The 25,000-nt window shown below is 42.8% G+C and overlaps 9 non-coding genes across 9 annotated transcripts; 6 read left to right on the top strand and 3 right to left on the bottom strand.

Annotated features, from left to right (window-relative positions):
• Positions 1 to 2,184: 2,184 nt before the first annotated feature.
• On the top strand, positions 2,185 to 2,266 carry trnas-aga (transfer RNA serine (anticodon AGA)). The gene has a single exon. It is a non-coding gene; the product is annotated as a tRNA-Ser (tRNA).
• A 180-nt stretch (positions 2,267 to 2,446) lies between these two features.
• On the bottom strand, positions 2,447 to 2,528 carry trnal-uag (transfer RNA leucine (anticodon UAG)). The gene has a single exon. It is a non-coding gene; the product is annotated as a tRNA-Leu (tRNA).
• A 160-nt stretch (positions 2,529 to 2,688) lies between these two features.
• trnae-uuc (transfer RNA glutamic acid (anticodon UUC)) lies at positions 2,689 to 2,759 on the top strand. The gene has a single exon. It is a non-coding gene; the product is annotated as a tRNA-Glu (tRNA).
• A 2,393-nt stretch (positions 2,760 to 5,152) lies between these two features.
• On the top strand, positions 5,153 to 5,234 carry trnas-aga (transfer RNA serine (anticodon AGA)). Its single transcript has one exon. It is a non-coding gene; the product is annotated as a tRNA-Ser (tRNA).
• Positions 5,235 to 5,414: 180 nt separating this feature from the next.
• trnal-uag (transfer RNA leucine (anticodon UAG)) lies at positions 5,415 to 5,496 on the bottom strand. The gene has a single exon. It is a non-coding gene; the product is annotated as a tRNA-Leu (tRNA).
• A 160-nt stretch (positions 5,497 to 5,656) lies between these two features.
• trnag-ucc (transfer RNA glycine (anticodon UCC)) lies at positions 5,657 to 5,727 on the top strand. The gene has a single exon. It is a non-coding gene; the product is annotated as a tRNA-Gly (tRNA).
• Positions 5,728 to 21,061: 15,334 nt separating this feature from the next.
• On the top strand, positions 21,062 to 21,143 carry trnas-aga (transfer RNA serine (anticodon AGA)). Its single transcript has one exon. It is a non-coding gene; the product is annotated as a tRNA-Ser (tRNA).
• Positions 21,144 to 21,323: 180 nt separating this feature from the next.
• Positions 21,324 to 21,405, bottom strand: trnal-uag (transfer RNA leucine (anticodon UAG)). The gene has a single exon. It is a non-coding gene; the product is annotated as a tRNA-Leu (tRNA).
• Positions 21,406 to 21,565: 160 nt separating this feature from the next.
• On the top strand, positions 21,566 to 21,637 carry trnag-ucc (transfer RNA glycine (anticodon UCC)). Its single transcript has one exon. It is a non-coding gene; the product is annotated as a tRNA-Gly (tRNA).
• The last annotated feature ends 3,363 nt before the right edge of the window (positions 21,638 to 25,000 follow it).

Below are 25,000 nucleotides of genomic sequence, written 5' to 3'. Positions count from 1 at the left end.
CAAAGTACATGACGCTGACGTGAAGTTGAACACGCAACTTTCTGATCTGGAGTCAGACGCGCTACCGTTGCGCCACAGAGGCAGCCCGAGTGGTCCGGTCCGATGGCGCTGTGTTACGTTATAGAAGAAACACTCAAATAAGCTCTATTTTCAGAATCAAAAAGGTTTTCTGGCAATTGTCAGTGAACAAAATTCCCAAACTACAAGCGTACTTGGGTGGTAAGGTGCAGCATAGCATTTTAGCCTAAGTCCAAGATGTTTATAACACATGAGATTATTCAGCAACGCCTTGACAGGGATGACTAATGAGGCCAAAGAGTTCTTTTGGGGTCTCCCCATGTAGATTTAAATCCTGAGAGTAATGGCTTCTTCTGCTCAAGTGTGTGATGGGATTTTGTTTACTTTGCCAGTGCCCCATTTTTAAGCCTATGGCTTTTGATTTCTTTCGATCGATCGATCGAACTTTGCAAAGTAAATAAGTATTCAACTGCGGACTCTTGGTTGACATTGCCATCCCTCTGAACTTTAGAAGCATGCGCTTTGGCCTCAAAACTCCTCCTACTTTTGGCGGCAGGAAAAAAAGGCTACAACCCATACACACGCACAAGAAAAGGTTCCGATGGCGCTGTGTTACGTTATAGAAGAAACACTCAAATAAGCTCTTTTTTCAGAATCAAAAAGGTTTTCTGGCAATTGTCAGTGAACAAAATTCCCAAACTACAAGCGTACTTGGGTGGTAAGGTGCAGCATAGCATTTTAGCCTAAGTCCAAGATGTTAATAACACATGAGATTATTCAGCAACGCCTTGACAGGGATGACTAATGAGGCCAAAGAGTTCTTTTGGGGTCTCCCCACGTAGATTTAAATCCTGAGAGTAATGGCTTCTTCTGCTCAAGTGTGTGATGGGATTTTGTTTACTTTGCCAGTGCCCCATTTTTAAGCCTATGGCTTTTGATTTCTTTCGATCGATCGATCGATCTTTGCAAAGTAAATAAGTATTCAACTGCGGACTCTTGGTTGACATTGCCATCCCTCTGAACTTTAGAAGCATGCGCTTTGGCCTCAAAACTCCTCCTACTTTTGGCGGCAGGAAAAAAAGGCTACAACCCATACACACGCACAAGAAAAGGTTCCGATGGCGCTGTGTTACGTTATAGAAGAAACGCTCAAATAAGCTCTATTTTCAGAATCAAAAAGATTTTCTGGCAATTGTCAGTGAACAAAATTCCCAAACTACAAGCGTACTTGGGTGGTAAGGTGCAGCATAGCATTTTAGCCTAAGTCCAAGATGTTTATAACACATGAGATTATTCAGCAACGCCTTGACAGGGATGACTAATGAGGCCAAAGAGTTCTTTTGGGGTCTCCCCACGTAGATTTAAATCCTGAGAGTAATGGCTTCTTCTGCTCAAGTGTGTGATGGGATTTTGTTTACTTTGCCAGTGCCCCATTTTTAAGCTTATGGCTTTTGATTTCTTTCGATCGATCGATCGATCTTTGCAAAGTAAATAAGTATTCAACTGCGGACTCTTGGTTGACATTGCCATCCCTCTGAACTTTAGAAGCATGCGCTTTGGCCTCAAAACTCCTCCTACTTTTGGCGGCAGGAAAAAAAGGCTACAACCCATACACACGCACAAGAAAAGGTTCCGATGGCGCTGTGTTACGTTATAGAAGAAACGCTCAAATAAGCTCTATTTTCAGAATCAAAAAGGTTTTCTGGCAATTGTCAGTGAACAAAATTCCCAAACTACAAGCGTACTTGGGTGGTAAGGTGCAGCATAGCATTTTAGCCTAAGTCCAAGATGTTTATAACACATGAGATTATTCAGCAACGCCTTGACAGGGATGACTAATGAGGCCAAAGAGTTCTTTTGGGGTCTCCCCACGTAGATTTAAATCCTGAGAGTAATGGCTTCTTCTGCTCAAGTGTGTGATGGGATTTTGTTTACTTTGCCAGTGCCCCATTTTTAAGCCTATGGCTTTTGATTTCTTTCGATCGATCGATCGATCTTTGCAAAGTAAATAAGTATTCAACTGCGGACTCTTGGTTGACATTGCCATCCCTCTGAACTTTAGAAGCATGCGCTTTGGCCTCAAAACTCCTCCTACTTTTGGCGGCAGGAAAAAAGGCTACAACCCATACACACGCACAAGAAAAGGTTCCCGTAAGCAGCTAATGAGTTGTTGTGGCCGAGTGGTTAAGGCGATGGACTAGAAATCCATTGGGAATTTCCCGCGCAGGTTCGAATCCTGCCAACAACGTGGTTCATGTTGTTCCCGTACGGGCCCCTGCTGGCAGGCCATTTGGCGAAAGTAAAGAATCCCTGGTTGGCTTTTGACCAGGGCCAGATTTAGAATATGTATTTTATGAAAGCTAAACTCAAACGGAAGCGCTGCCGACAGACATCACACAGCCCTGCTCTTGACGTTCGGCATGCGAACTGGCAGCAGTGGGATTTAAACTCACGTCTCCGAAGAGACTGGAACCTAAATCCAGCGCCTTAGACCACTCGGCCACGCTACCTGTTGCTCAGTTGGACAAGAAATGCGACCAGCGAAACCGTGCAAAAAAAGGCGTTTCTATGATAGTAATTATCTTCAAACCATGTTCCGTGTGCATGGAACTTTAGATATCAATTACAGGCGCCGATTTGCGACACGGCACTGCGAAAGCATGTGTCCTTGCGATGGTGGTATAGTGGTAAGCATAGCTGCCTTTCAAGCAGTGACCCGGGTTCGATTCCCGGCCATCGCATGCTGAACTTTTGAGTTATACATGTGTATATGCAGTTTCATTCACAACTAAAGCTCTCAGAGGGCAATGGCCAAACTGTCAAACAGTTGAGTATTAGAGCATTTGAACTAATCCTCTTGGCAGATCGCATGATTGCGGAGTGACAGGTATGAAACAGCCCCATAACATGAATGAGTGAATGCTGTTCACCCACTATAACAAGAATCAACAAAGTACATGACGCTGACGTGAAGTTGAACACGCAACTTTCTGATCTGGAGTCAGACGCGCTACCGTTGCGCCACAGAGGCAGCCCGAGTGGTCCGGTCCGATGGCGCTGTGTTACGTTATAGAAGAAACACTCAAATAAGCTCTATTTTCAGAATCAAAAAGGTTTTCTGGCAATTGTCAGTGAACAAAATTCCCAAACTACAAGCGTACTTGGGTGGTAAGGTGCAGCATAGCATTTTAGCCTAAGTCCAAGATGTTTATAACACATGAGATTATTCAGCAACGCCTTGACAGGGATGACTAATGAGGCCAAAGAGTTCTTTTGGGGTCTCCCCATGTAGATTTAAATCCTGAGAGTAATGGCTTCTTCTGCTCAAGTGTGTGATGGGATTTTGTTTACTTTGCCAGTGCCCCATTTTTAAGCCTATGGCTTTTGATTTCTTTCGATCGATCGATCGAACTTTGCAAAGTAAATAAGTATTCAACTGCGGACTCTTGGTTGACATTGCCATCCCTCTGAACTTTAGAAGCATGCGCTTTGGCCTCAAAACTCCTCCTACTTTTGGCGGCAGGAAAAAAAGGCTACAACCCATACACACGCACAAGAAAAGGTTCCGATGGCGCTGTGTTACGTTATAGAAGAAACACTCAAATAAGCTCTTTTTTCAGAATCAAAAAGGTTTTCTGGCAATTGTCAGTGAACAAAATTCCCAAACTACAAGCGTACTTGGGTGGTAAGGTGCAGCATAGCATTTTAGCCTAAGTCCAAGATGTTAATAACACATGAGATTATTCAGCAACGCCTTGACAGGGATGACTAATGAGGCCAAAGAGTTCTTTTGGGGTCTCCCCACGTAGATTTAAATCCTGAGAGTAATGGCTTCTTCTGCTCAAGTGTGTGATGGGATTTTGTTTACTTTGCCAGTGCCCCATTTTTAAGCCTATGGCTTTTGATTTCTTTCGATCGATCGATCGATCTTTGCAAAGTAAATAAGTATTCAACTGCGGACTCTTGGTTGACATTGCCATCCCTCTGAACTTTAGAAGCATGCGCTTTGGCCTCAAAACTCCTCCTACTTTTGGCGGCAGGAAAAAAAGGCTACAACCCATACACACGCACAAGAAAAGGTTCCGATGGCGCTGTGTTACGTTATAGAAGAAACTCTCAAATAAGCTCTATTTTCAGAATCAAAAAGGTTTTCTGGCAATTGTCAGTGAACAAAATTCCCAAACTACAAGCGTACTTGGGTGGTAAGGTGCAGCATAGCATTTTAGCCTAAGTCCAAGATGTTTATAACACATGAGATTATTCAGCAACGCCTTGACAGGGATGACTAATGAGGCCAAAGAGTTCTTTTGGGGTCTCCCCACGTAGATTTAAATCCTGAGAGTAATGGCTTCTTCTGCTCAAGTGTGTGATGGGATTTTGTTTACTTTGCCAGTGCCCCATTTTTAAGCCTATGGCTTTTGATTTCTTTTGATCGATCGATCGATCTTTGCAAAGTAAATAAGTATTCAACTGCGGACTCTTGGTTGACATTGCCATCCCTCTGAACTTTAGAAGCATGCGCTTTGGCCTCAAAACTCCTCCTACTTTTGGCGGCAGGAAAAAAAGGCTACAACCCATACACACGCACAAGAAAAGGTTCCGATGGCGCTGTGTTACGTTATAGAAGAAACGCTCAAATAAGCTCTATTTTCAGAATCAAAAAGGTTTTCTGGCAATTGTCAGTGAACAAAATTCCCAAACTACAAGCGTACTTGGGTGGTAAGGTGCAGCATAGCATTTTAGCCTAAGTCCAAGATGTTTATAACACATGAGATTATTCAGCAACGCCTTGACAGGGATGACTAATGAGGCCAAAGAGTTCTTTTGGGGTCTCCCCACGTAGATTTAAATCCTGAGAGTAATGGCTTCTTCTGCTCAAGTGTGTGATGGGATTTTGTTTACTTTGCCAGTGCCCCATTTTTAAGCCTATGGCTTTTGATTTCTTTCGATCGATCGATCGATCTTTGCAAAGTAAATAAGTATTCAACTGCGGACTCTTGGTTGACATTGCCATCCCTCTGAACTTTAGAAGCATGCGCTTTGGCCTCAAAACTCCTCCTACTTTTGGCGGCAGGAAAAAAAGGCTACAACCCATACACACGCACAAGAAAAGGTTCCCGTAAGCAGCTAATGAGTTGTTGTGGCCGAGTGGTTAAGGCGATGGACTAGAAATCCATTGGGAATTTCCCGCGCAGGTTCGAATCCTGCCAACAACGTGGTTCATGTTGTTCCCGTACGGGCCCCTGCTGGCAGGCCATTTGGCGAAAGTAAAGAATCCCTGGTTGGCTTTTGACCAGGGCCAGATTTAGAATATGTATTTTATGAAAGCTAAACTCAAACGGAAGCGCTGCCGACAGACATCACACAGCCCTGCTCTTGACGTTCGGCATGCGAACTGGCAGCGGTGGGATTTAAACTCACGTCTCCGAAGAGACTGGAACCTAAATCCAGCGCCTTAGACCACTCGGCCACGCTACCTGTTGCTCAGTTGGACAAGAAATGCGACCAGCGAAACCGTGCAAAAAAAGGCGTTTCTATGATAGTAATTATCTTCAAACCATGTTCCGTGTGCATGGAACTTTAGATATCAATTACAGGCGCCGATTTGCGACACGGCACTGCGAAAGCATGTGTCCTTGCGATGGTGGTATAGTGGTAAGCATAGCTGCCTTCCAAGCAGTGACCCGGGTTCGATTCCCGGCCATCGCATGCTGAACTTTTGAGTTATACATGTGTATATGCAGTTTCATTCACAACTAAAGCTCTCAGAGGGCAATGGCCAAACTGTCAAACAGTTGAGTATTAGAGCATTTGAACTAATCCTCTTGGCAGATCGCATGATTGCGGAGTGACAGGTATGAAACAGCCCCATAACATGAATGAGTGAATGCTGTTCACCCACTATAACAAGAATCAACAAAGTACATGACGCTGACGTGAAGTTGAACACGCAACTTTCTGATCTGGAGTCAGACGCGCTACCGTTGCGCCACAGAGGCAGCCCGAGTGGTCCGGTCCGATGGCGCTGTGTTACGTTATAGAAGAAACACTCAAATAAGCTCTATTTTCAGAATCAAAAAGGTTTTCTGGCAATTGTCAGTGAACAAAATTCCCAAACTACAAGCGTACTTGGGTGGTAAGGTGCAGCATAGCATTTTAGCCTAAGTCCAAGATGTTTATAACACATGAGATTATTCAGCAACGCCTTGACAGGGATGACTAATGAGGCCAAAGAGTTCTTTTGGGGTCTCCCCATGTAGATTTAAATCCTGAGAGTAATGGCTTCTTCTGCTCAAGTGTGTGATGGGATTTTGTTTACTTTGCCAGTGCCCCATTTTTAAGCCTATGGCTTTTGATTTCTTTCGATCGATCGATCGAACTTTGCAAAGTAAATAAGTATTCAACTGCGGACTCTTGGTTGACATTGCCATCCCTCTGAACTTTAGAAGCATGCGCTTTGGCCTCAAAACTCCTCCTACTTTTGGCGGCAGGAAAAAAAGGCTACAACCCATACACACGCACAAGAAAAGGTTCCGATGGCGCTGTGTTACGTTATAGAAGAAACGCTCAAATAAGCTCTTTTTTCAGAATCAAAAAGGTTTTCTGGCAATTGTCAGTGAACAAAATTCCCAAACTACAAGCGTACTTGGGTGGTAAGGTGCAGCATAGCATTTTAGCCTAAGTCCAAGATGTTAATAACACATGAGATTATTCAGCAACGCCTTGACAGGGATGACTAATGAGGCCAAAGAGTTCTTTTGGGGTCTCCCCACGTAGATTTAAATCCTGAGAGTAATGGCTTCTTCTGCTCAAGTGTGTGATGGGATTTTGTTTACTTTGCCAGTGCCCCATTTTTAAGCCTATGGCTTTTGATTTCTTTCGATCGATCGATCGATCTTTGCAAAGTAAATAAGTATTCAACTGCGGACTCTTGGTTGACATTGCCATCCCTCTGAACTTTAGAAGCATGCGCTTTGGCCTCAAAACTCCTCCTACTTTTGGCGGCAGGAAAAAAAGGCTACAACCCATACACACGCACAAGAAAAGGTTCCGATGGCGCTGTGTTACGTTATAGAAGAAACGCTCAAATAAGCTCTATTTTCAGAATCAAAAAGGTTTTCTGGCAATTGTCAGTGAACAAAATTCCCAAACTACAAGCGTACTTGGGTGGTAAGGTGCAGCATAGCATTTTAGCCTAAGTCCAAGATGTTTATAACACATGAGATTATTCAGCAACGCCTTGACAGGGATGACTAATGAGGCCAAAGAGTTCTTTTGGGGTCTCCCCACGTAGATTTAAATCCTGAGAGTAATGGCTTCTTCTGCTCAAGTGTGTGATGGGATTTTGTTTACTTTGCCAGTGCCCCATTTTTAAGCCTATGGCTTTTGATTTCTTTCGATCGATCGATCGAACTTTGCAAAGTAAATAAGTATTCAACTGCGGACTCTTGGTTGACATTGCCATCCCTCTGAACTTTAGAAGCATGCGCTTTGGCCTCAAAACTCCTCCTACTTTTGGCGGCAGGAAAAAAAGGCTACAACCCATACACACGCACAAGAAAAGGTTCCGATGGCGCTGTGTTACGTTATAGAAGAAACGCTCAAATAAGCTCTTTTTTCAGAATCAAAAAGGTTTTCTGGCAATTGTCAGTGAACAAAATTCCCAAACTACAAGCGTACTTGGGTGGTAAGGTGCAGCATAGCATTTTAGCCTAAGTCCAAGATGTTAATAACACATGAGATTATTCAGCAACGCCTTGACAGGGATGACTAATGAGGCCAAAGAGTTCTTTTGGGGTCTCCCCACGTAGATTTAAATCCTGAGAGTAATGGCTTCTTCTGCTCAAGTGTGTGATGGGATTTTGTTTACTTTGCCAGTGCCCCATTTTTAAGCCTATGGCTTTTGATTTCTTTCGATCGATCGATCGATCTTTGCAAAGTAAATAAGTATTCAACTGCGGACTCTTGGTTGACATTGCCATCCCTCTGAACTTTAGAAGCATGCGCTTTGGCCTCAAAACTCCTCCTACTTTTGGCGGCAGGAAAAAAAGGCTACAACCCATACACACGCACAAGAAAAGGTTCCGATGGCGCTGTGTTACGTTATAGAAGAAACTCTCAAATAAGCTCTATTTTCAGAATCAAAAAGGTTTTCTGGCAATTGTCAGTGAACAAAATTCCCAAACTACAAGCGTACTTGGGTGGTAAGGTGCAGCATAGCATTTTAGCCTAAGTCCAAGATGTTTATAACACATGAGATTATTCAGCAACGCCTTGACAGGGATGACTAATGAGGCCAAAGAGTTCTTTTGGGGTCTCCCCACGTAGATTTAAATCCTGAGAGTAATGGCTTCTTCTGCTCAAGTGTGTGATGGGATTTTGTTTACTTTGCCAGTGCCCCATTTTTAAGCCTATGGCTTTTGATTTCTTTCGATCGATCGATCGATCTTTGCAAAGTAAATAAGTATTCAACTGCGGACTCTTGGTTGACATTGCCATCCCTCTGAACTTTAGAAGCATGCGCTTTGGCCTCAAAACTCCTCCTACTTTTGGCGGCAGGAAAAAAAGGCTACAACCCATACACACGCACAAGAAAAGGTTCCGATGGCGCTGTGTTACGTTATAGAAGAAACGCTCAAATAAGCTCTTTTTTCAGAATCAAAAAGGTTTTCTGGCAATTGTCAGTGAACAAAATTCCCAAACTACAAGCGTACTTGGGTGGTAAGGTGCAGCATAGCATTTTAGCCTAAGTCCAAGATGTTAATAACACATGAGATTATTCAGCAACGCCTTGACAGGGATGACTAATGAGGACAAAGAGTTCTTTTGGGGTCTCCCCACGTAGATTTAAATCCTGAGAGTAATGGCTTCTTCTGCTCAAGTGTGTGATGGGATTTTGTTTACTTTGCCAGTGCCCCATTTTTAAGCCTATGGCTTTTGATTTCTTTCGATCGATCGATCGATCTTTGCAAAGTAAATAAGTATTCAACTGCGGACTCTTGGTTGACATTGCCATCCCTCTGAACTTTAGAAGCATGCGCTTTGGCCTCAAAACTCCTCCTACTTTTGGCGGCAGGAAAAAAAGGCTACAACCCATACACACGCACAAGAAAAGGTTCCGATGGCGCTGTGTTACGTTATAGAAGAAACGCTCAAATAAGCTCTATTTTCAGAATCAAAAAGGTTTTCTGGCAATTGTCAGTGAACAAAATTCCCAAACTACAAGCGTACTTGGGTGGTAAGGTGCAGCATAGCATTTTAGCCTAAGTCCAAGATGTTTATAACACATGAGATTATTCAGCAACGCCTTGGCAGGGATGACTAATGAGGCCAAAGAGTTCTTTTGGGGTCTCCCCACGTAGATTTAAATCCTGAGAGTAATGGCTTCTTCTGCTCAAGTGTGTGATGGGATTTTGTTTACTTTGCCAGTGCCCCATTTTTAAGCCTATGGCTTTTGATTTCTTTCGATCGATCGATCGATCTTTACAAAGTAAATAAGTATTCAACTGCGGACTCTTGGTTGACATTGCCATCCCTCTGAACTTTAGAAGCATGCGCTTTGGCCTCAAAACTCCTCCTACTTTTGGCGGCAGGAAAAAAAGGCTACAACCCATACACACGCACAAGAAAAGGTTCCGATGGCGCTGTGTTACGTTATAGAAGAAACGCTCAAATAAGCTCTATTTTCAGAATCAAAAAGGTTTTCTGGCAATTGTCAGTGAACAAAATTCCCAAACTACAAGCGTACTTGGGTGGTAAGGTGCAGCATAGCATTTTAGCCTAAGTCCAAGATGTTTATAACACATGAGATTATTCAGCAACGCCTTGGCAGGGATGACTAATGAGGCCAAAGAGTTCTTTTGGGGTCTCCCCACGTAGATTTAAATCCTGAGAGTAATGGCTTCTTCTGCTCAAGTGTGTGATGGGATTTTGTTTACTTTGCCAGTGCCCCATTTTTAAGCCTATGGCTTTTGATTTCTTTTGATCGATCGATCGATCTTTGCAAAGTAAATAAGTATTCAACTGCGGACTCTTGGTTGACATTGCCATCCCTCTGAACTTTAGAAGCATGCGCTTTGGCCTCAAAACTCCTCCTACTTTTGGCGGCAGGAAAAAAAGGCTACAACCCATACACACGCACAAGAAAAGGTTCCGATGGCGCTGTGTTACGTTATAGAAGAAACGCTCAAATAAGCTCTATTTTCAGAATCAAAAAGGTTTTCTGGCAATTGTCAGTGAACAAAATTCCCAAACTACAAGCGTACTTGGGTGGTAAGGTGCAGCATAGCATTTTAGCCTAAGTCCAAGATGTTTATAACACATGAGATTATTCAGCAACGCCTTGACAGGGATGACTAATGAGGCCAAAGAGTTCTTTTGGGGTCTCCCCACGTAGATTTAAATCCTGAGAGTAATGGCTTCTTCTGCTCAAGTGTGTGATGGGATTTTGTTTACTTTGCCAGTGCCCCATTTTTAAGCCTATGGCTTTTGATTTCTTTCGATCGATCGATCGATCGATCTTTGCAAAGTAAATAAGTATTCAACTGCGGACTCTTGATGGACATTGCCATCCCTCTGAACTTTAGAAGCATGCGCTTTGGCCTCAAAACTCCTCCTACTTTTGGCGGCAGGAAAAAAAGGCTACAACCCATACACACGCACAAGAAAAGGTTCCGATGGCGCTGTGTTACGTTATAGAAGAAACGCTCAAATAAGCTCTATTTTCAGAATCAAAAAGGTTTTCTGGCAATTGTCAGTGAACAAAATTCCCAAACTACAAGCGTACTTGGGTGGTAAGGTGCAGCATAGCATTTTAGCCTAAGTCCAAGATGTTTATAACACATGAGATTATTCAGCAACGCCTTGGCAGGGATGACTAATGAGGCCAAAGAGTTCTTTTGGGGTCTCCCCACGTAGATTTAAATCCTGAGAGTAATGGCTTCTTCTGCTCAAGTGTGTGATGGGATTTTGTTTACTTTGCCAGTGCCCCATTTTTAAGCCTATGGCTTTTGATTTCTTTTGATCGATCGATCGATCTTTGCAAAGTAAATAAGTATTCAACTGCGGACTCTTGGTTGACATTGCCATCCCTCTGAACTTTAGAAGCATGCGCTTTGGCCTCAAAACTCCTCCTACTTTTGGCGGCAGGAAAAAAAGGCTACAACCCATACACACGCACAAGAAAAGGTTCCGATGGCGCTGTGTTACGTTATAGAAGAAACGCTCAAATAAGCTCTATTTTCAGAATCAAAAAGGTTTTCTGGCAATTGTCAGTGAACAAAATTCCCAAACTACAAGCGTACTTGGGTGGTAAGGTGCAGCATAGCATTTTAGCCTAAGTCCAAGATGTTTATAACACATGAGATTATTCAGCAACGCCTTGACAGGGATGACTAATGAGGCCAAAGAGTTCTTTTGGGGTCTCCCCACGTAGATTTAAATCCTGAGAGTAATGGCTTCTTCTGCTCAAGTGTGTGATGGGATTTTGTTTACTTTGCCAGTGCCCCATTTTTAAGCCTATGGCTTTTGATTTCTTTCGATCGATCGATCGATCGATCTTTGCAAAGTAAATAAGTATTCAACTGCGGACTCTTGATGGACATTGCCATCCCTCTGAACTTTAGAAGCATGCGCTTTGGCCTCAAAACTCCTCCTACTTTTGGCGGCAGGAAAAAAAGGCTACAACCCATACACACGCACAAGAAAAGGTTCCGATGGCGCTGTGTTACGTTATAGAAGAAACGTTTAAATAAGCTCTATTTTCAGAATCAAAAAGGTTTTCTGGCAATTGTCAGTGAACAAAATTCCCAAACTACAAGCGTACTTGGGTGGTAAGGTGCAGCATAGCATTTTAGCCTAAGTCCAAGATGTTTATAACACATGAGATTATTCAGCAACGCCTTGGCAGGGATGACTAATGAGGCCAAAGAGTTCTTTTGGGGTCTCCCCACGTAGATTTAAATCCTGAGAGTAATGGCTTCTTCTGCTCAAGTGTGTGATGGGATTTTGTTTACTTTGCCAGTGCCCCATTTTTAAGCCTATGGCTTTTGATTTCTTTCGATCGATCGATCGATCTTTGCAAAGTAAATAAGTATTCAACTGCGGACTCTTGGTTGACATTGCCATCCCTCTGAACTTTAGAAGCATGCGCTTTGGCCTCAAAACTCCTCCTACTTTTGGCGGCAGGAAAAAAAGGCTACAACCCATACACACGCACAAGAAAAGGTTCCGATGGCGCTGTGTTACGTTATAGAAGAAACGCTCAAATAAGCTCTATTTTCAGAATCAAAAAGGTTTTCTGGCAATTGTCAGTGAACAAAATTCCCAAACTACAAGCGTACTTGGGTGGTAAGGTGCAGCATAGCATTTTAGCCTAAGTCCAAGATGTTTATAACACATGAGATTATTCAGCAACGCCTTGACAGGGATGACTAATGAGGCCAAAGAGTTCTTTTGGGGTCTCCCCACGTAGATTTAAATCCTGAGAGTAATGGCTTCTTCTGCTCAAGTGTGTGATGGGATTTTGTTTACTTTGCCAGTGCCCCATTTTTAAGCCTATGACTTTTGATTTCTTTCGATCGATCGATCGATCTTTGCAAAGTAAATAAGTATTCAACTGCGGACTCTTGGTTGACATTGCCATCCCTCTGAACTTTAGAAGCATGCGCTTTGGCCTCAAAACTCCTCCTACTTTTGGCGGCAGGAAAAAAAGGCTACAACCCATACACACGCACAAGAAAAGGTTCCGATGGCGCTGTGTTACGTTATAGAAGAAACGCTCAAATAAGCTCTATTTTCAGAATCAAAAATGTTTTCTGGCAATTGTCAGTGAACAAAATTCCCAAACTACAAGCGTACTTGGGTGGTAAGGTGCAGCATAGCATTTTAGCCTAAGTCCAAGATGTTTATAACACATGAGATTATTCAGCAACGCCTTGACAGGGATGACTAATGAGGCCAAAGAGTTCTTTTGGGGTCTCCCCACGTAGATTTAAATCCTGAGAGTAATGGCTTCTTCTGCTCAAGTGTGTGATGGGATTTTGTTTACTTTGCCAGTGCCCCATTTTTAAGCCTATGGCTTTTGATTTCTTTCGATCGATCGATCGATCGATCTTTGCAAAGTAAATAAGTATTCAACTGCGGACTCTTGATGGACATTGCCATCCCTCTGAACTTTAGAAGCATGCGCTTTGGCCTCAAAACTCCTCCTACTTTTGGCGGCAGGAAAAAAAGGCTACAACCCATACACACGCACAAGAAAAGGTTCCGATGGCGCTGTGTTACGTTATAGAAGAAACGTTTAAATAAGCTCTATTTTCAGAATCAAAAAGGTTTTCTGGCAATTGTCAGTGAACAAAATTCCCAAACTACAAGCGTACTTGGGTGGTAAGGTGCAGCATAGCATTTTAGCCTAAGTCCAAGATGTTTATAACACATGAGATTATTCAGCAACGCCTTGGCAGGGATGACTAATGAGGCCAAAGAGTTCTTTTGGGGTCTCCCCACGTAGATTTAAATCCTGAGAGTAATGGCTTCTTCTGCTCAAGTGTGTGATGGGATTTTGTTTACTTTGCCAGTGCCCCATTTTTAAGCCTATGGCTTTTGATTTCTTTCGATCGATCGATCGATCTTTGCAAAGTAAATAAGTATTCAACTGCGGACTCTTGGTTGACATTGCCATCCCTCTGAACTTTAGAAGCATGCGCTTTGGCCTCAAAACTCCTCCTACTTTTGGCGGCAGGAAAAAAAGGCTACAACCCATACACACGCACAAGAAAAGGTTCCGATGGCGCTGTGTTACGTTATAGAAGAAACGCTCAAATAAGCTCTATTTTCAGAATCAAAAAGGTTTTCTGGCAATTGTCAGTGAACAAAATTCCCAAACTACAAGCGTACTTGGGTGGTAAGGTGCAGCATAGCATTTTAGCCTAAGTCCAAGATGTTTATAACACATGAGATTATTCAGCAACGCCTTGACAGGGATGACTAATGAGGCCAAAGAGTTCTTTTGGGGTCTCCCCACGTAGATTTAAATCCTGAGAGTAATGGCTTCTTCTGCTCAAGTGTGTGATGGGATTTTGTTTACTTTGCCAGTGCCCCATTTTTAAGCCTATGACTTTTGATTTCTTTCGATCGATCGATCGATCTTTGCAAAGTAAATAAGTATTCAACTGCGGACTCTTGGTTGACATTGCCATCCCTCTGAACTTTAGAAGCATGCGCTTTGGCCTCAAAACTCCTCCTACTTTTGGCGGCAGGAAAAAAAGGCTACAACCCATACACACGCACAAGAAAAGGTTCCGATGGCGCTGTGTTACGTTATAGAAGAAACGCTCAAATAAGCTCTATTTTCAGAATCAAAAATGTTTTCTGGCAATTGTCAGTGAACAAAATTCCCAAACTACAAGCGTACTTGGGTGGTAAGGTGCAGCATAGCATTTTAGCCTAAGTCCAAGATGTTTATAACACATGAGATTATTCAGCAACGCCTTGACAGGGATGACTAATGAGGCCAAAGAGTTCTTTTGGGGTCTCCCCACGTAGATTTAAATCCTGAGAGTAATGGCTTCTTCTGCTCAAGTGTGTGATGGGATTTTGTTTACTTTGCCAGTGCCCCATTTTTAAGCCTATGGCTTTTGATTTCTTTCGATCGATCGATCTTTGCAAAGTAAATAAGTATTCAACTGCGGACTCTTGGTTGACATTGCCATCCCTCTGAACTTTAGAAGCATGCGCTTTGGCCTCAAAACTCCTCCTACTTTTGGCGGCAGGAAAAAAAGGCTACAACCCATACACACGCACAAGAAAAGGTTCCGATGGCGCTGTGTTACGTTATAGAAGAAACGCTCAAATAAGCTCTTTTTTCAGAATCAAAAAGGTTTTCTGGCAATTGTCAGTGAACAAAATTCCCAAACTACAAGCGTACTTGGGTGGTAAGGTGCAGCATAGCATTTTAGCCTAAGTCCAAGATGTTAATAACACATGAGATTATTCAGCAACGCCTTGACAGGGATGACTAATGAGGCCAAAGAGTTCTTTTTGGGTCTCCCCACGTAGATTTAAATCCTGAGAGTAATGGCTTCTTCTGCTCAAGTGTGTGATGGGATTTTGTTTACTTTGCCAGTGCCCCATTTTTAAGCCTATGGCTTTTGATTTCTTTCGATCGATCGATCGATCTTTGCAAAGTAAATAAGTATTCAACTGCGGACTCTTGGTTGACATTGCCATCCCTCTGAACTTTAGAAGCATGCGCTTTGGCCTCAAAACTCCTCCTACTTTTGGCGGCAGGAAAAAAAGGCTACAACCCATACACACGCACAAGAAAAGGTTCCGATGGCGCTGTGTTACGTTATAGAAGAAACGCTCAAATAAGCTCTTTTTTCAGAATCAAAAAGGTTTTCTGGCAATTGTCAGTGAACAAAATTCCCAAACTACAAGCGTACTTGGGTGGTAAGGTGCAGCATAGCATTTTAGCCTAAGTCCAAGATGTTAATAACACATGAGATTATTCAGCAACGCCTTGACAGGGATGACTAATGAGGCCAAAGAGTTCTTTTGGGGTCTCCCCACGTAGATTTAAATCCTGAGAGTAATGGCTTCTTCTGCTCAAGTGTGTGATGGGATTTTGTTTACTTTGCCAGTGCCCCATTTTTAAGCCTATGGCTTTTGATTTCTTTCGATCGATCGATCGATCTTTGCAAAGTAAATAAGTATTCAACTGCGGACTCTTGGTTGACATTGCCATCCCTCTGAACTTTAGAAGCATGCGCTTTGGCCTCAAAACTCCTCCTACTTTTGGCGGCAGGAAAAAAAGGCTACAACCCATACACACGCACAAGAAAAGGTTCCGATGGCGCTGTGTTACGTTATAGAAGAAACGCTCAAATAAGCTCTATTTTCAGAATCAAAAAGGTTTTCTGGCAATTGTCAGTGAACAAAATTCCCAAACTACAAGCGTACTTGGGTGGTAAGGTGCAGCATAGCATTTTAGCCTAAGTCCAAGATGTTTATAACACATGAGATTATTCAGCAACGCCTTGGCAGGGATGACTAATGAGGCCAAAGAGTTCTTTTGGGGTCTCCCCACGTAGATTTAAATCCTGAGAGTAATGGCTTCTTCTGCTCAAGTGTGTGATGGGATTTTGTTTACTTTGCCAGTGCCCCATTTTTAAGCCTATGGCTTTTGATTTCTTTCGATCGATCGATCGATCTTTGCAAAGTAAATAAGTATTCAACTGCGGACTCTTGGTTGACATTGCCATCCCTCTGAACTTTAGAAGCATGCGCTTTGGCCTCAAAACTCCTCCTACTTTTGGCGGCAGGAAAAAAAGGCTACAACCCATACACACGCACAAGAAAAGGTTCCGATGGCGCTGTGTTACGTTATAGAAGAAACGCTCAAATAAGCTCTATTTTCAGAATCAAAAAGGTTTTCTGGCAATTGTCAGTGAACAAAATTCCCAAACTACAAGCGTACTTGGGTGGTAAGGTGCAGCATAGCATTTTAGCCTAAGTCCAAGATGTTTATAACACATGAGATTATTCAGCAACGCCTTGACAGGGATGACTAATGAGGCCAAAGAGTTCTTTTGGGGTCTCCCCACGTAGATTTAAATCCTGAGAGTAATGGCTTCTTCTGCTCAAGTGTGTGATGGGATTTTGTTTACTTTGCCAGTGCCCCATTTTTAAGCCTATGGCTTTTGATTTCTTTCGATCGATCGATCGATCGATCTTTGCAAAGTAAATAAGTATTCAACTGCGGACTCTTGATTGACATTGCCATCCCTCTGAACTTCAGAAGCATGCGCTTTGGCCTCAAAACTCCTCCTACTTTTGGCGGCAGGAAAAAAAGGCTACAACCCATACACACGCACAAGAAAAGGTTCCGATGGCGCTGTGTTACGTTATAGAAGAAACGCTCAAATAAGCTCTATTTTCAGAATCAAAAAGGTTTTCTGGCAATTGTCAGTGAACAAAATTCCCAAACTACAAGCGTACTTGGGTGGTAAGGTGCAGCATAGCATTTTAGCCTAAGTCCAAGATGTTTATAACACATGAGATTATTCAGCAACGCCTTGACAGGGATGACTAATGAGGCCAAAGAGTTCTTTCTGGGTCTCCCCACGTAGATTTAAATCCTGAGAGTAATGGCTTCTTCTGCTCAAGTGTGTGATGGGATTTTGTTTACTTTGCCAGTGCCCCATTTTTAAGCCTATGGCTTTTGATTTCTTTCGATCGATCGATCGATCTTTGCAAAGTAAATAAGTATTCAACTGCGGACTCTTGATTGACATTGCCATCCCTCTGAACTTTAGAAGCATGCGCTTTGGCCTCAAAACTCCTCCTACTTTTGGCGGCAGGAAAAAAAGGCTACAACCCATACACACGCACAAGAAAAGGTTCCGATGGCGCTGTGTTACGTTATAGAAGAAACGTTTAAATAAGCTCTATTTTCAGAATCAAAAAGGTTTTCTGGCAATTGTCAGTGAACAAAATTCCCAAACTACAAGCGTACTTGGGTGGTAAGGTGCAGCATAGCATTTTAGCCTAAGTCCAAGATGTTTATAACACATGAGATTATTCAGCAACGCCTTGACAGGGATGACTAATGAGGCCAAAGAGTTCTTTTGGGGTCTCCCCACGTAGATTTAAATCCTGAGAGTAATGGCTTCTTCTGCTCAAGTGTGTGATGGGATTTTGTTTACTTTGCCAGTGCCCCATTTTTAAGCCTATGGCTTTTGATTTCTTTCGATCGATCGATCGATCTTTGCAAAGTAAATAAGTATTCAACTGCGGACTCTTGGTTGACATTGCCATCCCTCTGAACTTTAGAAGCATGCGCTTTGGCCTCAAAACTCCTCCTACTTTTGGCGGCAGGAAAAAAAGGCTACAACCCATACACACGCACAAGAAAAGGTTCCGATGGCGCTGTGTTACGTTATAGAAGAAACGCTCAAATAAGCTCTATTTTCAGAATCAAAAAGGTTTTCTGGCAATTGTCAGTGAACAAAATTCCCAAACTACAAGCGTACTTGGGTGGTAAGGTGCAGCATAGCATTTTAGCCTAAGTCCAAGATGTTTATAACACATGAGATTATTCAGCAACGCCTTGACAGGGATGACTAATGAGGCCAAAGAGTTCTTTTGGGGTCTCCCCACGTAGATTTAAATCCTGAGAGTAATGGCTTCTTCTGCTCAAGTGTGTGATGGGATTTTGTTTACTTTGCCAGTGCCCCATTTTTAAGCCTATGGCTTTTGATTTCTTTCGATCGATCGATCGATCTTTGCAAAGTAAATAAGTATTCAACTGCGGACTCTTGATTGACATTGCCATCCCTCTGAACTTTAGAAGCATGCGCTTTGGCCTCAAAACTCCTCCTACTTTTGGCGGCAGGAAAAAAAGGCTACAACCCATACACACGCACAAGAAAAGGTTCCGATGGCGCTGTGTTACGTTATAGAAGAAACGTTTAAATAAGCTCTATTTTCAGAATCAAAAAGGTTTTCTGGCAATTGTCAGTGAACAAAATTCCCAAACTACAAGCGTACTTGGGTGGTAAGGTGCAGCATAGCATTTTAGCCTAAGTCCAAGATGTTTATAACACATGAGATTATTCAGCAACGCCTTGACAGGGATGACTAATGAGGCCAAAGAGTTCTTTTGGGGTCTCCCCATGTAGATTTAAATCCTGAGAGTAATGGCTTCTTCTGCTCAAGTGTGTGATGGGATTTTGTTTACTTTGCCAGTGCCCCATTTTTAAGCCTATGGCTTTTGATTTCTTTCGATCGATCGATCGATCTTTGCAAAGTAAATAAGTATTCAACTGCGGACTCTTGGTTGACATTGCCATCCCTCTGAACTTTAGAAGCATGCGCTTTGGCCTCAAAACTCCTCCTACTTTTGGCGGCAGGAAAAAAAGGCTACAACCCATACACACGCACAAGAAAAGGTTCCGATGGCGCTGTGTTACGTTATAGAAGAAACGCTCAAATAAGCTCTATTTTCAGAATCAAAAAGGTTTTCTGGCAATTGTCAGTGAACAAAATTCCCAAACTACAAGCGTACTTGGGTGGTAAGGTGCAGCATAGCATTTTAGCCTAAGTCCAAGATGTTTATAACACATGAGATTATTCAGCAACGCCTTGGCAGGGATGACTAATGAGGCCAAAGAGTTCTTTTGGGGTCTCCCCACGTAGATTTAAATCCTGAGAGTAATGGCTTCTTCTGCTCAAGTGTGTGATGGGATTTTGTTTACTTTGCCAGTGCCCCATTTTTAAGCCTATGGCTTTTGATTTCTTTCGATCGATCGATCGATCTTTGCAAAGTAAATAAGTATTCAACTGCGGACTCTTGGTTGACATTGCCATCCCTCTGAACTTTAGAAGCATGCGCTTTGGCCTCAAAACTCCTCCTACTTTTGGCGGCAGGAAAAAAAGGCTACAACCCATACACACGCACAAGAAAAGGTTCCGATGGCGCTGTGTTACGTTATAGAAGAAACGCTCAAATAAGCTCTATTTTCAGAATCAAAAAGGTTTTCTGGCAATTGTCAGTGAACAAAATTCCCAAACTACAAGCGTACTTGGGTGGTAAGGTGCAGCATAGCATTTTAGCCTAAGTCCAAGATGTTTATAACACATGAGATTATTCAGCAACGCCTTGACAGGGATGACTAATGAGGCCAAAGAGTTCTTTTGGGGTCTCCCCACGTAGATTTAAATCCTGAGAGTAATGGCTTCTTCTGCTCAAGTGTGTGATGGGATTTTGTTTACTTTGCCAGTGCCCCATTTTTAAGCCTATGGCTTTTGATTTATTTCGATCGATCGATCGATCGATCTTTGCAAAGTAAATAAGTATTCAACTGCGGACTCTTGATTGACATTGCCATCCCTCTGAACTTCAGAAGCATGCGCTTTGGCCTCAAAACTCCTCCTACTTTTGGCGGCAGGAAAAAAAGGCTACAACCCATACACACGCACAAGAAAAGGTTCCGATGGCGCTGTGTTACGTTATAGAAGAAACGCTCAAATAAGCTCTATTTTCAGAATCAAAAAGGTTTTCTGGCAATTGTCAGTGAACAAAATTCCCAAACTACAAGCGTACTTGGGTGGTAAGGTGCAGCATAGCATTTTAGCCTAAGTCCAAGATGTTTATAACACATGAGATTATTCAGCAACGCCTTGACAGGGATGACTAATGAGGCCAAAGAGTTCTTTTGGGGTCTCCCCACGTAGATTTAAATCCTGAGAGTAATGGCTTCTTCTGCTCAAGTGTGTGATGGGATTTTGTTTACTTTGCCAGTGCCCCATTTTTAAGCCTATGGCTTTTGATTTCTTTCGATCGATCGATCGATCTTTGCAAAGTAAATAAGTATTCAACTGCGGACTCTTGATTGACATTGCCATCCCTCTGAACTTTAGAAGCATGCGCTTTGGCCTCAAAACTCCTCCTACTTTTGGCGGCAGGAAAAAAAGGCTACAACCCATACACACGCACAAGAAAAGGTTCCGATGGCGCTGTGTTACGTTATAGAAGAAACGTTTAAATAAGCTCTATTTTCAGAATCAAAAAGGTTTTCTGGCAATTGTCAGTGAACAAAATTCCCAAACTACAAGCGTACTTGGGTGGTAAGGTGCAGCATAGCATTTTAGCCTAAGTCCAAGATGTTTATAACACATGAGATTATTCAGCAACGCCTTGACAGGGATGACTAATGAGGCCAAAGAGTTCTTTTGGGGTCTCCCCATGTAGATTTAAATCCTGAGAGTAATGGCTTCTTCTGCTCAAGTGTGTGATGGGATTTTGTTTACTTTGCCAGTGCCCCATTTTTAAGCCTATGGCTTTTGATTTCTTTCGATCGATCGATCGATCTTTGCAAAGTAAATAAGTATTCAACTGCGGACTCTTGGTTGACATTGCCATCCCTCTGAACTTTAGAAGCATGCGCTTTGGCCTCAAAACTCCTCCTACTTTTGGCGGCAGGAAAAAAAGGCTACAACCCATACACACGCACAAGAAAAGGTTCCCGTAAGCAGCTAATGAGTTGTTGTGGCCGAGTGGTTAAGGTGATGGACTAGAAATCCATTGGGAATTTCCCGCGCAGGTTCGAATCCTGCCAACAACGTGGTTCATGTTGTTCCCGTACGGGCCCCTGCTGGCAGGCCATTTGGCGGAAGTAAAGAATCCCTGGTTGGCTTTTGACCAGGGCCAGATTTAGAATATGTATTTTATGAAAGCTAAACTCAAACGGAAGCGCTGCCGACAGACATCACACAGCCCTGCTCTTGACGTTCGGCATGCGAACTGGCAGCGGTGGGATTTAAACTCACGTCTCCGAAGAGACTGGAACCTAAATCCAGCGCCTTAGACCACTCGGCCACGCTACCTGTTGCTCAGTTGGACAAGAAATGCGACCAGCGAAACCGTGCAAAAAAAGGCGTTTCTATGATAGTAATTATCTTCAAACCATGTTCCGTGTGCATGGAACTTTAGATATCAATTACAGGCGCCGATTTGCGACACGGCACTGCGAAAGCATGTGTCCTTGCGATGGTGGTATAGTGGTAAGCATAGCTGCCTTCCAAGCAGTTGACCCGGGTTCGATTCCCGGCCATCGCATGCTGTACTTTTGAGTTATACATGTGTATATGCAGTTTCATTCACAACTAAAGCTCTCAGAGGGCAATGGCCAAACTGTCAAACAGTTGAGTATTAGAGCATTTGAACTAATCCTCTTGGCAGATCGCATGATTGCGGAGTGACAGGTATGAAACAGCCCCATAACATGAATGAGTGAATGCTGTTCACCCACTATAACAAGAATCAACAAAGTACATGACGCTGACGTGAAGTTGAACACGCAACTTTCTGATCTGGAGTCAGACGCGCTACCGTTGCGCCACAGAGGCAGCCCGAGTGGTCCGGTCCGATGGCGCTGTGTTACGTTATAGAAGAAACACTCAAATAAGCTCTATTTTCAGAATCAAAAAGGTTTTCTGGCAATTGTCAGTGAACAAAATTCCCAAACTACAAGCGTACTTGGGTGGTAAGGTGCAGCATAGCATTTTAGCCTAAGTCCAAGATGTTTATAACACATGAGATTATTCAGCAACGCCTTGACTAATGAGGCCAAAGAGTTCTTTTGGGGTCTCCCCACGTAGATTTAAATCCTGAGAGTAATGGCTTCTTCTGCTCAAGTGTGTGATGGGATTTTGTTTACTTTGCCAGTGCCCCATTTTTAAGCCTATGGCTTTTGATTTCTTTCGATCGATCGATCGATCTTTGCAAAGTAAATAAGTATTCAACTGCGGACTCTTGGTTGACATTGCCATCCCTCTGAACTTTAGAAGCATGCGCTTTGGCCTCAAAACTCCTCCTACTTTTGGCGGCAGGAAAAAAAGGCTACAACCCATACACACGCACAAGAAAAGGTTCCGATGGCGCTGTGTTACGTTATAGAAGAAACGCTCAAATAAGCTCTATTTTCAGAATCAAAAAGGTTTTCTGGCAATTGTCAGTGAACAAAATTCCCAAACTACAAGCGTACTTGGGTGGTAAGGTGCAGCATAGCATTTTAGCCTAAGTCCAAGACGTTTATAACACATGAGATTATTCAGCAACGCCTTGACAGGGATGACTAATGAGGCCAAAGAGTTCTTTTGGGGTCTCCCCACGTAGATTTAAATCCTGAGAGTAATGGCTTCTTCTGCTCAAGTGTGTGATGGGATTTTGTTTACTTTGCCAGTGCCCCATTTTTAAGCCTATGGCTTTTGATTTCTTTCGAACGATCGATCAATCTTTGCAAAGTAAATAAGTATTCAACTGCGGACTCTTGGTTGACATTGCCATCCCTCTGAACTTTAGAAGCATGCGCTTTGGCCTCAAAACTCCTCCTACTTTTGGCGGCAGGAAAAAAAGGCTACAACCCATACACACGCACAAGAAAAGGTTCCGATGGCGCTGTGTTACGTTATAGAAGAAACGCTCAAATAAGCTCTTTTTTCAGAATCAAAAAGGTTTTCTGGCAATTGTCAGTGAACAAAATTCCCAAACTACAAGCGTACTTGGGTGGTAAGGTGCAGCATAGCATTTTAGCCTAAGTCCAAGATGTTAATAACACATGAGATTATTCAGCAACGCCTTGACAGGGATGACTAATGAGGCCAAAGAGTTCTTTTGGGGTCTCCCCACGTAGATTTAAATCCTGAGAGTAATGGCTTCTTCTGCTCAAGTGTGTGATGGGATTTTGTTTACTTTGCCAGTGCCCCATTTTTAAGCCTATGGCTTTTGATTTCTTTCGAACGATCGATCGATCTTTGCAAAGTAAATAAGTATTCAACTGCGGACTCTTGGTTGACATTGCCATCCCTCTGAACTTTAGAAGCATGCGCTTTGGCCTCAAAACTCCTCCTACTTTTGGCGGCAGGAAAAAAAGGCTACAACCCATACACACGCACAAGAAAAGGTTCCGATGGCGCTGTGTTACGTTATAGAAGAAACGCTCAAATAAGCTCTTTTTTCAGAATCAAAAAGGTTTTCTGGCAATTGTCAGTGAACAAAATTCCCAAACTACAAGCGTACTTGGGTGGTAAGGTGCAGCATAGCATTTTAGCCTAAGTCCAAGATGTTAATAACACATGAGATTATTCAGCAACGCCTTGACAGGGATGACTAATGAGGCCAAAGAGTTCTTTTGGGGTCTCCCCATGTAGATTTAAATCCTGAGAGTAATGGCTTCTTCTGCTCAAGTGTGTGATGGGATTTTGTTTACTTTGCCAGTGCCCCATTTTTAAGCCTATGGCTTTTGATTTCTTTCGATCGATCGATCGATCTTTGCAAAGTAAATAAGTATTCAACTGCGGACTCTTGGTTGACATTGCCATCCCTCTGAACTTTAGAAGCATGCGCTTTGGCCTCAAAACTCATCCTACTTTTGGCGGCAGGAAAAAAAGGCTACAACCCATACACACGCACAAGAAAAGGTTCCGATGGCGCTGTGTTACGTTATAGAAGAAACGCTCAAATAAGCTCTATTTTCAGAATCAAAAAGGTTTTCTGGCAATTGTCAGTGAACAAAATTCCCAAACTACAAGCGTACTTGGGTGGTAAGGTGCAGCATAGCATTTTAGCCTAAGTCCAAGATGTTTATAACACATGAGATTATTCAGCAACGCCTTGACAGGGATGACTAATGAGGCCAAAGAGTTCTTTTGGGGTCTCCCCACGTAGATTTAAATCCTGAGAGTAATGGCTTCTTCTGCTCAAGTGTGTGATGGGATTTTGTTTACTTTGCCAGTGCCCCATTTTTAAGCCTATGGCTTTTGATTTCTTTCGATCGATCGATCGATCTTTGCAAAGTAAATAAGTATTCAACTGCGGACTCTTGGTTGACATTGCCATCCCTCTGAACTTTAGAAGCATGCGCTTTGGCCTCAAAACTCCTCCTACTTTTGGCGGCAGGAAAAAAAGGCTACAACCCATACACACGCACAAGAAAAGGTTCCGATGGCGCTGTGTTACGTTATAGAAGAAACGCTCAAATAAGCTCTATTTTCAGAATCAAAAAGGTTTTCTGGCAATTGTCAGTGAACAAAATTCCCAAACTACAAGCGTACTTGGGTGGTAAGGTGCAGCATAGCATTTTAGCCTAAGTCCAAGATGTTTATAACACATGAGATTATTCAGCAACGCCTTGACAGGGATGACTAATGAGGCCAAAGAGTTCTTTTGGGGTCTCCCCACGTAGATTTAAATCCTGAGAGTAATGGCTTCTTCTGCTCAAGTGTGTGATGGGATTTTGTTTACTTTGCCAGTGCCCCATTTTTAAGCCTATGGCTTTTGATTTCTTTCGATCGATCGATCGATCTTTGCAAAGTAAATAAGTATTCAACTGCGGACTCTTGGTTGACATTGCCATCCCTCTGAACTTTAGAAGCATGCGCTTTGGCCTCAAAACTCCTCCTACTTTTGGCGGCAGGAAAA

This window comes from Eucyclogobius newberryi, unplaced genomic scaffold (assembly GCF_026437365.1).
Source record: "Eucyclogobius newberryi isolate DKJ021-1_F unplaced genomic scaffold, fEucNew1.0.hap1 SCAF_11, whole genome shotgun sequence".
Taxonomy (NCBI): Eukaryota; Metazoa; Chordata; class Actinopteri; order Gobiiformes; family Gobiidae; genus Eucyclogobius; species Eucyclogobius newberryi.
This window is presented reverse-complemented; position numbering and strand designations above follow the sequence as displayed.